We start from the raw sequence: 10,948 nt of genomic DNA on the forward strand, positions 1-10,948 counted from the left end.
TTATCAGTCGGCTGTTGTTTACATTTGTCCACAAATAACTCCTCCCTGTTTTTAACTGATGCTTTATATCTGGCATCTTCAATTCTTGAGGGGTCATATCCCCTATCTTTAAACCGATCTCTAAGGACAAGGGATTGTTTCCAATATTAATCAATTGTGCTACAGTTTTTGCTTAACCTAAGGAACTGTGCAAATGGTACATTGTTAATCCATAATGGATGATGGCAGCTACCAGAAGGAATGAAACTGCTTGCATCCACTTCTTTAAAAAGCATATAGGTCTTCACAACTTCATTATTATTACCTTCCAGTATCAGATCTAAATAATTGATAGAGTCATTATCAGATTTATGGGTAAATTTAAGATTATAATCATTATTGTGGATAAATCTAATAAATTCTTTAATGCTTGAAACATCCCCCCTCCATATAAAAATCAGATCATCAATATATCACCCATAAAATTTGACTATTATACATTCAAAATCTGTATTAAACACAAAATTCTCAATCCATTCCGTCATCAGCAGGTTGGCATACGATGGGGCAAATTTAGTCCCCATCACAGTTCCCTGCTTCTGGAGGAAGAAAGTGCCATTAAATTCAAAAAAGTTGTGTTCTAAAATGAACTTAATACTCTTAATTATGAAAACTGTCTCTGTTAGTGTCTTATCAGGGTCTGATGTAAGAACTTTTCTAACAGGACTCTAGACCTTTATGGTGGGGAATGGATGAATAAAGAGCCAGAACATCGACAGTTAACCATTTACCCTCAGGAGACCATATATAATCTTTAATGTTTCTAAGAAGATTGGTGGAATCTTTTAAATGAGATTTTTATAATTTCACATAAGGTTGCAACTTTAGGTCAAAAAAGTGAGACAAATTGGCAGTTAGCAACTTTATTCCAGAGATGATTGGTCTCCCTGCAGGACTTTTTTTGTCCTTATGGACTTTAGGGATATGGTAGAAAATTGTTAATACTGGGAACTTAATATACAAATAATTAAATTCCTCACTACAGATTATATTATCCCTCTTTGCTTCATTTAATAAATGAAATAGCTCTTCCTGATATAACATGGTAGGGTTACCAGTTAATTTAACATCCGTAGAATAGTCCTCAAGGATTTTATATGCCTCAAGCAGATAGATTTCCCTATCTTGTAACACAACAGACCCCCCCTTTGTCAGATGTTTTAATGATTATATTTTCATCCTTCCTTAGTTGGTTAATCACTTGTTTCTCACCATTATTAAGATTACAATTGTATTTATCACTTTTGATTTTAATTTCTCTAAAGTAATCCTTGATTGACTGATAAAAATATCTAAATGGCTCCCCCAATATTCAACTGGATAGAATTTGAAGGGTGGTGACACCAATAGTTTTATTTGAAGTGTATAAGCTAATTTCTGTATTGGATTTTTTAAGAAATGTCTCTTGCGGATATATTTATTAAGATCGATAAAGAGATTAAATTTGTCCAAATGTTGGTCTGGCACAAATTTTAGACCTTTCTCTAAAATTGTGACCTGTGCTGTGGATAGTTCCTTCTGTGAATTATTGATGATCCCTGTCTGTAATTCTCTTGTGGCTATAATAGAGGTTTCCTTTTTTGGGGGGATTTTTCTCCCTCCTCTTTTTCCTCTTCTCCTAAATGTAACCCTCTTTTTTATATATGTATGTATATATATATATATATATATATATATATATATATAGAGAGAGAGAGAGAGAGAGAGAGCGAGAGAGAGATGTGTGTAAATATATATATATATAAATATATATACACAAATTTTATGGTTTGGCACTCACAGTTACCACGGGATCAACTTCTGCCGGAGCCCTCAAAAGTGAGTAGGTGTAGGAAGGAGAAGTTGTGGCACTCAAGGCATATATAAACAAAAACTCCAAGTACAGGCTCCGTGTGTCAGTGTGTTATAACAGTACCGATGTTCCTATTAAATTTACCTATAATTTACATAATACAGAAATTAACTTCCTGGATGTAAAAATAATAATTGCAGAAAATAAGATCACTACCACCTTCTTTTCAAAACCTACAGACAGGAATTTATTATTGCAAGCCAACAGTTGTCACCCAAGAAGCCTCATTCGAGGCCTCCCTTACTCACAGATGATTAGGGTGTTACGGATCAATAGTGATAGAGACAAGGCTATATTGCAAATTGATGACTTATTTAATAATTTTCTTTACAGGGGGTATTCCCGTAAGATACTGGAGGAAACATAAATGAAAGTTTTGGCACTTGATAGGAACACTCTTCTTAATAAAAATAAAAATGACAGTGTATAGCTAAGTCCAAGTTCCCTTGGGTTAGCAAATACAATATTGCTTCCCCTGTAATTAATCGAATAACTAAACAATATTGGCCTATTGTGGAATCAGATTCCAGTCTACATTTATCTGATAAACAATTAATGCCATGTTACAAACGGGGACGCAATCTGAGAGATCATTTGGTCAAAACGGATTTATCAAAGTTTAACCAATCTAGTACAGGCACTAGTATGTTCCCTAAAAAGCTAGGCTGCATTAAGTGTTCATGCGTGACCTGCCAATACATAATCACAGGTAACTCTTTCCCCCATCCACATAGTGGTAAAACAATTTATATCAAACACTTACTAACTTGTAATTCAAGTTATGTGATTTACCAGATTATTTGCCCTTGTGGTTGGAGCTATATTGGCAAGACGGAAAGAAAGTTTAAGGAGCGAATGGCGGCTCATAAGTCAGCAATCTGCAATGCACTTAACACAGGTACAAGTGAACAACCTATAGCGTGACATTTCGCGGAATTGAGTCATCCTATGTCCAGTATTCATTACAGAATGATAGACCACATCCCTCCACCGACGAGGGGTGGTAATAGGGGTAAAATACTTCTCCAATGTGAGACGCGCTGGATAATGCACCTCAATACTTTATACCCTAAAGGGTTAAATGAAACTAGTTAATTTTCATGTTTTACATAAATGGGATATTTTAAATTTTTGATAAATTTTAACAATTGTTTTACAATTATTAGTATATTAATGTGGAGGTAAAGTTTTGTCCTAATCTTTAATCTTTAAACATCATCTAAGTATATTCTTATAACATCTAGTATGACATATATATTTTTAATTAACATCCAGTATGATATTTCTTTAATAGTATTTGATATATGAATAAGAGGGGCCATTATTTCGTTTTGACAAGCTTAATACCTGACTATATTATGATACCCTAGTATCTGAGTATATTATGGTAAATTACATTGTGGGGGGTGTGATGTAATGTTTTAACAATTGTTTACTAAGTGCTTAATAACTTTATTGCTAAGACGCTACAATGCTCTTTTTAACAGCGATTGCTGTTTACACATGTTTCTATGGTGATGGGAGTGACGGAGGCACACAAACAGTGTGATGACGGAGGCACGCAAATAGCGCGATGACATCATCAAAACTGGCCGGCGGCCAGGGAGGGCTGTCCCGAGCTCCGGGGAATGGGTCACTTACGGTGAGATGTATATAAGGTATATCACATGTATTTTCTCTGTATCCTGATGGCAGTTTATAAAAACTGAAACCTTGACACACGGAGCCTGTACTTGGAGTTTTTTTTCAGATATGCCTTGAGCGCCGCATCTTCTCCTTCACAATAAATATATATATATATATATATATATAGATATATAGTATTAGTATATATATATATATATATATATATTAGTATGTAAGCCCTCCTCTGGCTCATGGTTTCTGTACTAAAGAAGGAAGGGAAGGGGTGGCCTGCCTATTTTCTAAGTCCCGGGCCCCACAATTTCTGATGGCAGCCCTGTTATTGTATTGCTTGCGTAATGCAGTTAGGGCATGATTCAGCAGTGCACACTAGTTGGGAATCTGCGCATGTTCCAGATCTGTTCTGTGCATGTGCTGAACGGGTCTGCGATCCTGCACGCAGACTGGCAGCAAACTGTCATTGATTGACATGTAATGTAATATGCGGGAGGCGCTTAGTGAAGAAGTTATGTAATGTAGTGAATAATTACATTGGTATGTGTGTTTTGATGCTAAATGGTTGTATATAGTGACTGTAATATATGTGTTCTATGTGTGTAGTAGAATGAAATTAAGACATTCAAACTAAGACCACTAAAACTTAAAATAATAATAAATAATGATTAAGATAAAGCAACAATGAAATGAAAAAATAATAATAAATAATAATGAAAAATAATAATAGCAAATAATGAAATAATAAAAACAAATGAATCAGCAGTGAAATGGTGCACTGTTAAATGTTTAAGCTCTTGTTGTTGGGGTGCCCGCTGCATGGTGCAATGCTGCGGGTGGCTGGCCCTATCTTACACTAATCCTTTGTGGAACTTTAAAGAGCCTTGCCTGGACCTCCGTCAGGTGCCGGTAAATGTAACAATCTTTTGCCGGCGTGCTGTAGATGGAGGACACTTTAGCGCTGTGTTCTGTCCTCTGCACAGGGGTTGCGGTGTGGTTCTAATCTGTTTGCGTTTCCCTTTGGCTGTCTCTTTGGCTTGTAGCTCTGTGAGGTAAGAGCCGTCGATAGATTGTAGTTTGGGCTCCAACACATTTTATCCATATGCTGGACTTTTTTAAGGAAGCCGTGTGGTACCGCAGAATCTGGGAGTACCTTATGTTGTGTATCCTTATATATGTGTTGCTGGACATTTGAATGTATTCATTGGTGACAGTGGACAATATAGCCAGCTTCAGGAGCTGGCGTGCGGCCGGAGAGAATGGACCTCCAATGCAATAGAGAAACAGTGCCCCGTGACCAGAGGGGCTTGTGCTGACAGTTGGGCGGCAGTTGGTGTGTGCAGTTGGTAGGTGAGCTGTGAAGGGGAAGCTGCGCTGTGGAGGACAGGCTGATGGAGCTGCTAGAGAGTGCCGGGAGCTCAGTGAACTGAGTGCTGGCAGCCATTAGAGCCTTCTGAGCCGCCTCCCTTAGTGAGGAGCAGCAGCCTGAGGTGTTCCTGGGTGAAGCCACAGTTTGCTGACAGTGACTGGAGGCTGTACCAGACCCTGCAGGCACAGAAAGGAGTCGTGGTTATCGCGGGGGGTAAGAGGCACACACTCTTCTACAACTACCCACTAACAGTGGCCCGCAGCTAGCTGGCAGCTACAGCCCTATGTATAGTGCCCAGCAATAACCTCCCCAGACACCAGTGCAGAAAAGGAGTTATAATTAATAAGTGTCTACAGCTTGAAACTTTATTACCCGCATAAGCCGCACAGAGCCTTAGACTTGGTCCTTGGGACTTGTGGGCAGGAGAGTCCCTGTAAGGAGCTGCAGGAGTTGCATATAATAAATCCCATCCGAGCAGCTCTGTGTGTAGTAGGAGAGGCAGAGCCATCTAACAAGCTGTCACAGTAGTCTGTTTGTAGCAACAAGGTTGCAGCACTATTGACATTAACATTGTTGCAGAGTCTGTTATTCAGGATTAAAAAGAGAGACAATTGCACTTAGGAGCAACACAGCTTTATATTAACCCACAGTGGAGCTATTTCTGCTTAAGCAGGATACAGAGACCTTCCAGCTAATAACCCGGGCAACGCAGTGTACACCAGCAGGACTTTAAGAGTATAATTATTCCTGAATTATTAGTTTTCTGGCCAGAAAAGCTTGGGAATCGTTAACATATCGATAGAGAATTGAAAGACTGTTGTTTATTGCCATTGTTCTTTGGTTATAGTGTTTAAGGTAAACTGTATTCACCTTGTATTGCATGCAATAATCTTTGAATTAGCAGGAGCAGCGTTATACTGATCAATAGTAAGGAGGCTGTGTTCCGGAATAATAAAACTTAACCATTGTTTATATTTCTTTGTGCATTGTAAATGTAAATAATATTATAATTGTAATTGAACTTGTAATCCTCACTACAAAAGTGCAGTTTCCATAATTTAATTACTTTCACTGCAATAAAATACATAATTTGTTTCCTATAAACTGTTGTATACTTACCTCTTTACCTCTCTGTAAATAGAAATCCAAAGAACCTAGGAACCTAACTCTTATAGTAGGTGTAACTAGTCTTAGGGTGTTACAGCCGTATCATTGGCAGTTGTTCATTCTTTCTTAATAGCCATGAAACTGATCTAATTGGCTGACAGGGTTAGTTTCCCAGCTGATCATTAATTAATTAGTCATTTTGTTCATTTTATTGAAAATAGTTTTTTTTTTTAAAAAAAGAGGTTTTAAAAGGAGTTTTAAAAGGCTCTGCCATTCGGTGTCCATTTGCTTGTGGTGTACCGTGTGTGTCCCAATGGGGGGTGTAAATAAATGATAATAAATATATAGAATGAAAAAATATATATATATTATGAAAAATGTATAAAGATTTGTAAAATGGACAAAATAATATAATGAAAACTCCTTTTAAAACCTCTTTTTTTAAAAAAAACAAAACATTTTTTTCAATAAAATGAACAAAATGACTAATTAATTAATGACCAGCTGGGAAACTATGGGCTATTAAGAGGAACAACTTCTAATGATCCAGCTTCCTTGAAAAATCCAGCATATGGATGAAACGCGTTGGAGGCCACACTACAATCTACCGATGGCTCTTACCTCACAGAGCTACAAGCCAAAGAGACAGCCAAAGGTAAAAGCAAACGGATTAGAACCACGCTGCAACCCCCGTGCAGAGGACGGAACACAGCGGTAAAGTGTCCTCCATCCGCAGCACGCCGGCAAAAGATTGTTACATTTACCGGCACCTGAGGGAGGTCCAAGCAAGGCTCTTTAAAATTCCACAAAGGATTATGGTAAGATAGAATCAGCCACCCACATCATTGCACCATAGCAGCGGGCACCCCAACAACCCGTAAAAGAGCTTAAACATTTAACAGTGCACCATTTCACTGTTGATTCATTTGTTTTTATTATTTCATTATTTGCTATTATTATTTTTCATTATTATTTATTATTATTTTTTGTTTCATTGTTGCTTTATCTTAATCATTATTTATTATTATTTTAAGTTTTAGTGGTCTTATGCTGGGCATACACAGCCAGATAAAATGCCTGTCAGACCGACAGACATTTTATCTGGCCGGCTGCCAGCCGCAGATGTCGCCGGCATACACTGTGAGATTTCTCTCACAGTGTATTAGCCTGATATCTGCGCTCCGCCCCCGGGGGAGGAGACATTTCCCTGTTCCTTCCGTACGAAGGAACAAAGGAAATGTCTGTCTGTCGGCCGCGGCTGGGCATACACTGCCCGATGTGGCCGACAGTTTAACGGGAAATATTGCATCGGACGGGCATGCTTGACAATCCAGCATGCCCGACGGAGCAATATTTAACCCTTGGTCACCCCCCACATGCTACAATGATCGGGACGATCCGCCGATATCAGGCGGATCGCCCCGATAATTGTAGCGTGTATGGCCAGCATTAGTTAGAACGTTTTAATTTCATTCTACTACACACATAGAACACATATATTACAGTCACCATATACAACCATTTAGCATCAAATGCACATGCCAATGTAATTATTCACTACATCACATAACTCCTTCACTAAGCGCTTACCGCATATTACACATCATTCTTCCTATTTGTTAATAAGAATTCATGGAAGCAGCTCCAATAGGTACGTTTACATTATTATTTTATTTGTCATTTATTGACAGTCTGCTGCTGTTTGTGGGTGGGGAGGTGTCGCCTCCGTTGAGGGGGGGGGGGGGAGGCCAGGATCTCCATCGGCTGACGGAGATTTCCTGGCCTCTGTCACTCATCTGTAGCAGCTGGCTTGCATGTCCCCATGGGTCTTTTAGCTGGCTGACAACGCAGGTCATATAAGTAATGCATGCAGGAAGCGTGAGGCCTCCTGCTGTATTACCATAATTGCAAGGATGAAATTGCAAAGCTGCTTGCATGCAGATTTGCAATTCCATCCTAAGCTAAATCAGGCCCTTAGTTGACACGTGGTATGCTGAACCTGTTTAGATTTATTGTAATATGGCAGAAAAGCAAGTAACCTAAGACACAAGGATATCACAGGTGTAGCAGCGGTAGCAATCTGTGTGGAATATAGCAGTCTGGAGTTTAGGGTAATGCTGGGCATTTCAGTGCGCCAGGCAGGGGCTGGCTGGCAAATTTAAGACCGGGGGGCAAGCCCACAGCACTGGACCATGAGCAGCAGCCCGTACAAAGGTGGTTTAACATATCAAGCACATGGGCTTTCTCCGCCAATAAGGACAGTTCTTTTTATTTCCAATTACAGTATTGCAGCAATAAAAAAAAAATATTGGATATTTGCGTGAACATCGAAGTTCTGTAAATTGTTGAATCAGACCCTAAGGTACTATATACCAGCTTCAGGCAGAACTGTTCTGTCAGCTATGTACAGGATATACTTCCATGCTACATGAAGTTCCAGTGAATGATATTATACATTTGCCTTAACAGATGGCCCTGTGAGAAATCCATATTATTTTTATTTATCTATTTTTAATACCAACAAACTTAGGGCCTGATTCAGGTCCGCTCGCAAGTGGGTCGATGTTGTGCACTGCGCATGCGCATGATGGCGGGAGCTCCGTCGTGCGCATGCGCCAGACGCGACTAGCGAAGGAAAGTACTTCGCTCGTTGTGTCTGATCAAAGGGGGCGTGCTGTCGATATTGATTGACAGCACGCCCCCTTTGGTGGGCGTGCCGGGGGCGTGCCTCCCTGACGGGGGCGTTCCCAAGGGAACGCCTACCGTCAGAAGCCGGCCCACTGACATCACTAGTGATGTCAGTGGGAGTGATTTTGGCTCTGATAGAGCCAAAATCACTCCAGGCCTTGCAGTTGAAAACCTCAACCGCAGGCTCCGGCTCGCAGTTTCGATGGTCGCGATGGTCACGACTATCACGGCCATCAAACTGCACGCTCGTATAGGAGGATGCTCCAGAATTATGGAGGGCGGCCCTCATTCAGAGCGTGCGCTCTGCTCAGAGCGTACGGCTCTGAATGAGGGCCTTAATTTTACCTCAGAATCTGATGTAAATTGGTCATCAAGTATTATGGCTGAAGGATTTCTCATTCCCTCAGAAAATTATTTTAAGCCGCCCATACATGGTGCGATATGCACCGTGCGACGCGACGGGGGATCCGGCATCCAACATATCGGGCGGTCCCCACACACGGTGTGATCGGGTGGCCAACCACCCGATATGCCGGCTCCCCCCTCCCCCACCCACATAGCGCTGCATGGGATCACACACCGCATCCCCAAATCGACTGAACCTGCAGCAAGATCTGGGGGTGCGATGTACGACCCCATGGGTGCGCGCACTAGATGATATCATGCCCATACATGGTACGATATAGCAGCGATATCATACCAATCCATAAGATCAGCTGCTTTATCGCACCGTGTATGGGCACCTTTATATAGCTTTTGCAAGGTTATTTTATGTCCATTTTAACAATATATGAAGAACAGTGTGTCAGTCAGAAATATTAAAACTGAAGAAAATGCACCTCTGAATGAGGCCCTCAGTGTCAAACTGCAGCATGAAGAGCATAACAAGAAGCCTTTCTACAGTATACATACCAACCAGTGAGACAGAAATCATATATTACATATAGGAAACATACTGTATGTTTAATGGTTTGACTAGCATGCATACATTTATTCTAGAATTAAAGAAAGGATTTCATGTTAATATTATAGGAATGGGTTTTAAAGATGGTAAAATCCTCTGAAACGTTCTAGTTAATATTGGCCTTAATTACCAGAAGATAACACATCCAGACAAATGGGCGTAACTACCATAGAGGCAAGGTGTGTAGCTGGTATGGGGCCCAGAGCCGAGGGGGCCATCTTCCTCGTCAAAGTCAAATATGTTCTATATATATATCACCATTAAAAGGGGCCCTTACAAACTTTTGCTATGGAAACTTCAACTACCTAGTTACGCCCCTGTCCAGACATCTAGTGTTTTTGCTTTTATTTTAAAAATTTTATTAATTAATTAAATTAATTTGTTTCTGTTGACCTTGTATTGAATAAGGAAGCCATGTCACTTATTAGTTTGGCTCTATAATTAATTTTATGATCTTTTTGTTCATTTAAAATACGTTTTGCCAGGGTGGGTATTTTTTCCAACAATAACTTGGCGTGAGAAGTGGGATGCAAATGGATACATCAAGCAAGAATCCCATTGTGAATGAAACTCAGCATGCATTAAGTATAAGTAACAGAAATGATGTGTGACTCAGGGACCCCCCCTTGTCTCCCTTTTGTTGTCTGACTAATACCGCTTTCATACAGAATGTGTGAAATAACCCGGCATTCAAATGCCGGGTGGGTTTCCCGATTAAAGACTTACCCCCTTTCCCACCGAAAATGAAATTACCAGGTAAAGCACTTATACCCGGTAATTTGCAGAACAACATGGGTTTTGTTTTACTGTGTGAAACGGTCAACCCAGGTCGATAATGCCGGGACTCCGACCCTGCTCTTTACCAGGGTCAGGGACCCAGCATTTTCGACCCGGGTTGACCCTTTCACACAGAAAAAAAACCCATGTTGTTCTGCAAATTATCGGGTAAAAGTGATTTACCTGGTAATTTCATTTTCTGTGTGAAAGGGGTATTAGAGACAGAAGACGCTTTGCTTGTAATAGTGAAGAATTGATAGCTAAAATGTAACTTTTATTGTGAATATTAAACTAGGTAAGATAATTTTAAACAAGCAAACAAACAGTAGGGACTTCAAATGGGAGAAAAATAAGAGACTCTTAATAAAAAAGGGAGTTTACAGTATAAATACCCCTTTAGTGTTTAATATATGATCGTATTGTCATTTTTATATCTAACAATAAAAACACTATCTAGTTTTGTTACTTTAATATTGTCACAAGGATTATGGTCTTGCTATAGTGATTCATCACC

The sequence above is a fragment of the Taudactylus pleione genome, unplaced genomic scaffold (genome assembly GCF_031769625.1).
Source record: "Taudactylus pleione unplaced genomic scaffold, aTauple2 ptg000149l, whole genome shotgun sequence".
NCBI lineage: Eukaryota > Metazoa > Chordata > Amphibia > Anura > Myobatrachidae > Taudactylus > Taudactylus pleione.